Source organism: Phragmites australis, chromosome 6, assembly GCF_958298935.1.
Source record: "Phragmites australis chromosome 6, lpPhrAust1.1, whole genome shotgun sequence".
Taxonomy (NCBI): domain Eukaryota; kingdom Viridiplantae; phylum Streptophyta; class Magnoliopsida; order Poales; family Poaceae; genus Phragmites; species Phragmites australis.
The window spans coordinates 36,421,975-36,426,657 of NC_084926.1; the positions used below are offsets into that span (position 1 = coordinate 36,421,975).

At 39.4% G+C, this 4,683-nt stretch overlaps 1 pseudogene; it reads right to left on the bottom strand.

The window, feature by feature from the left end:
- Positions 1-3,231: 3,231 nt before the first annotated feature.
- On the bottom strand, positions 3,232-4,238 carry LOC133923179 (L10-interacting MYB domain-containing protein-like; annotated as a pseudogene).
- Between the last annotated feature and the right edge of the window lie 445 nt (positions 4,239-4,683).

Genomic DNA, 4,683 nt, shown 5'->3' on the forward strand with positions numbered 1-4,683 from the left:
AAAATTACAAATGTGTCTTGATAGTGGGGTTGAGGGGTCGGCGAGCAACCAAGGGCTGGGTTTCCTTGAGAGAGTTAGAATAAGGTTTCGAATCTGGTTTCATCATATGTTTTGTTTTCGTTTAGCTGTTGTGGGGCAAGGTGAAAAACGGAGAAGATTACCGGAGGTGAAAATAAGGACTTGGTTGTGTTTTTTTAGTAATTCTTTTATTTTCCTGGGACCTCTATGTAATATGGGATGTATTTTTATTCTATTTTTAATACAATTCTTGTCCGAAAAATATGAAGAATATAGACACCCGAAATTGGAGTCAAAATTGGCTCAAATCAAGGTAGTGGGAGCGTACACACCAAGAGATCTCTTTGTGTCCAGATCGATCTTTTTTTTCGGGTAATCAAGGACCATTTTAATTATCCATGCCGGCTTATGATTTTGTAAATGAGGGCGAGCCCAAACTTTTCTTTTTCCCGTTGATTTGGCTTTGATGCCATTACATTTCACATTACAACAAAATGCTTGACCTAACAGAAACTAACGGCAATGCCATAAACATTAAACACCTGACGGAGGAACGGCATTAAAGCAGCAAAATCTCCGGTAAGGGCAGTTTGAAGAACAGGGTTACGTTTGTGTGGCAAATACATGATTTCTTTTTCCAAGATGAACTTGGTGTCAATGACCAGGTTATGCTTAACGACCAGGTCCGGGAGCATCTTCCATGCTTTCCAAGATGAACTTGGTCATGTGCAAGGCCCGGGGTCCAAAAGCGGCTCAAAGTCTACTCACATATTAAGGGTCTGTTTGATAGAGCTCTCTCTGATTCAAATTCTCTACGGGGAGTGATTCTTTGGAGTAAGTGATTCTGTTGCTGAAAGTAATTCTCTAGTAATTCTCTAAAATAAAATATATGGAGGAAGTGATTCTATGCGGGAAATGAATCAGTGGAAGCTGCTTTTTTCAGCTCCCAACTTTTAGTTCATTTCAAAGAATCACTCCCATAGATTCCACTCAGGGAGCTAAAAGCTGAAAACTGTTGTTTGGTAGAGCTCCCCCTGATTTCAGCCAGAAAGCTGATCTGGGAGCTCTGCCAAACAGACCCTAAGTATATCGGAGTGCAAAGGAAGCTCAAGCCTACTTAATTATTACACATTTCGTTTTTGCTTCGCGTAAAAGGTTTAGCCCAAGCTGCCACTCTTCGAACAACTTTCTATGGGCCTGTTTGGCATAGCTCCACTCCCTGATTCTCTAGCTCTAGCTCCTGATTCTCTGGTGGAGTGATTCTAAGTGATTCTTTGGTGGGAGTGATTTTGGCTGATAATCGTTTGGCAAGCTGACTGTGAAGTAATTCCTAAAAGAGAAGATTATGCTGGAATTGTCCATAGTACCCTTGGTTGTCTAAACTAATGTCTGCAAGACATATCATGTACAGGGACCAATTTATTTGATACATTTATGTAATTTTATGTGTAAAGACCAAACTGTGACTACAGAAATTCGTCATATAAAATATATAAAGTGCATACATTAATTAATAATAGATAACATCATATTGTACGGTACAATCACAAGATCCAAGGTTCCATATATTACAACAAAATGTCCAAAAGAGAACAAAATAATCCCATACAATGCAAGAAATTATGCCCTAGATAAAGTGATTGCCCTAGAAAGGTCATCACGGAATCTATCCATAGTCCTATCGTTGGCTTGTGAGGTAGACACATCCGAGGCATTGTGAGAAGGGGCATGTTTCCTATACCTTGTTGGTATGGTGGGTACATAATCTGGGTCCTGATCACATCTATGAAAATCGTTGTCAAGTGTATGATTTTCACGGATAAAATTATGGAGACACATGGTAGCCGCAACAATCATCTTTGCTTCACCATCGGATAGCTTGGCATCTTGAGAAGAATTCTCCATTTCATTTTCCATACACCAAATGAGCGCTCGACAACATTACGAAGACTTGAATGCAAATGGTTTAAGACTTCTTGCTCACCACTAGGCGCCGGACCGCTTCTCCAATATGGAACATGGTACCTTTGACCTTTATATGGTGATAAGTATCCAGGTCTATTTGGGTATCCAGCATCAACAGCATAATATTTTTCTAACACGAAGTTGTGCAAAGTCAATATAAAGTGTTGACAGAAGAAAGAATGAATGATATGAGACAAAATCACCAAGAGGGGGATGTGGAAAGATATCTTCATCAGCTTGAAGAGCATTATAGAGAACAGTAGTGTCGTGCATAGAGCCCGGTTGACCAATAGATGTATAGGTGAAGCGCATGTCAAAATCAACCACCGCCATCACATTCTGTGTTGCTTTACCGGACCTCCCAAGATATCTAAGAAAATCTTTTGGAGGTGGTGTTGCACTAATATGAGTCCCATCAATATCTCCAATGCAATCTTTAAAGTGTGGCCACATCCTTTGATCATTTCTTATCCTATTGTTCACATTATAAAAGTTTGGATCCGCCACATCCTTTGATCATTTCTTATCCTATTGTTCACATTATAAAAGTTTGGATCCTTAGGTCTGATATAATGCTTGGACATGCCGACTACACAATTTAGAACCTCAAAAAAATTCCTACTAATTTTCTCCCCATAATGCTTAAATTTGTTCTGAACAGCACCATTTGACCAAGAATGACCACATGTGAGGAGAAATATAGCAAGTGATTCCATAGAGCTCATATGAATAGAGGAAGTTAACCCATAGTCCCTCACCAATATGTCATGCAATTGGTAAAAGAGAGGTGCATCCATTCTAAACATCCTATGGCTTTCACCTGGAGTGTTCAATGTTTCCATTAGCCAAGCAAAACCAAGTAGCTGTGAAGTCCTTGGCGGATTCTTGTCATGATAGGTTAAAAAGTAATTGTTTATGAGACATGCAGTAAGAGACAAGTTTGATTGATTTTATCTCATAAGTTGCATGACCCTCATATCAAACAATTCGTCCTCTTCTAATTCACTGCCATCCATATCACTTTCAGAAAAAGACATTTGTATAGTAGCAAATAAGGAACAGATCATTACATTTGACCACTAGGACATCAAACAAATAAATAATAGGTCATTACACATACATGGATATGAGAGGCTAACAAACAAATAAGTACCAGATAATTAAAGAACACATGATAGAAATAACTAATAGGTCTAGAGAAAAATTAAAGAACACATGATACAGATAAACATACAGCATGCATGTAACTCACAAGCTTCCACTACTTAGCCCTTCTTGTTCCCAGTCATCCCACTCATGCTTCATTGACAGCCAATTAAAGCGTTCCTCGGGCGTATCCAATGTCAAGAACATCTCTCTTTCAGTTTTCTTGGTAAATATTTGAGTTGCAATGAAGTGCTCTTTTGTGCCAGCCGTAGCACCACATGCCTTCACTAATTCAATTATATCTTTTATGGAATAGCTAGGTGTGTCTAGTGTTCTTGCCAAGACAATAGATTCACAAGATGCAGTTGTTCTCTCATTCAATTCTACAATTTTAGCCATCTGTTCTTGCATCCATTGTCCTCCACTAGTCTTTGCTTTTTTAACCTTCTTTTTGTCAACCACACGACGTCTTTTTGCTTTAGAACTAGAAGGTGTGCCATCCTCGCCATCACTATCATCATCATCGTCCATGTCGGCATCCTTATTATTGTCATCTTCTGGCTGTCCTTCAGTACCTTGGGGTAGGTCACCACTAGTTGGGGCCCAATGATCATCACCTGTGTTCCGAAGATCTTCAAACATGACAGACAATTCATCTTCATTTTGAAGTGCTCGGTCTTTAAACTTGGATATGCCTTTGAATTGCTGCACACATAAAAGAAAAATGTCAGCTATATATTTACACAAACACATACATCACAAGTAGGCATTGACAGAAAACAAATACACTATAAACTTACATTGTTCGTCTTCTTCCACCACCAATCTGGAGCGGCATACATTTTCTTTACAGGGTCCCAGCCTGCCCCTGTTTTTCTTCCTAATTATTTCCAATTGCTGTAGTCTTTCTTCATCTTGTCCCATTTATTCTTGAACTGCAGCTTTGTATAAGTTAACCTAGTCCTCTCTTTGAACTGTGCAATTACATTATTGTAGCCTTGCCTGTTTAAGTGGGATCCCGATCGATTCTTGGCCCTAACTTGCTCGGCAAATAACTCACAAACTATTTTAAGGTTCTCATCACACCAATCCGCACTATCATCCTTCATGGTGCTGTTATTACACAAGCATGAGCAATCAAATAATTGCATGATAGGAGCATGTTGTCTTCAATTACACAAATCAAGCAAGATTTATTTTCTGAATAGCATCTATAGCACTAGATACTATTTTTTCCAGCAAGATATGGACCAAATGCATGCAAGTGCTTGTCTAACAACTTGACAGGGATATCAAATTCATAGTTTTTTTTATACTGACAGCGCTAGTAAATAGGATCAAATTTTCTACACCACAAATCTATACAAAAAGCCTGCGTCATGCCTCCTATGCATGGATTGGCTTATCTACCTACCAAATCAAACCTTAAACAAATATTATTCTTGCCATGGCCTACGGATCTGAGTGAGAGAGGGAAAAGCAGGGCCTCACCTTTGGCCTGGAGAGGAGTGCTCGGCTGCAGCCTGGAAGGAGATCCTGGGCTCCTGGCAGTGC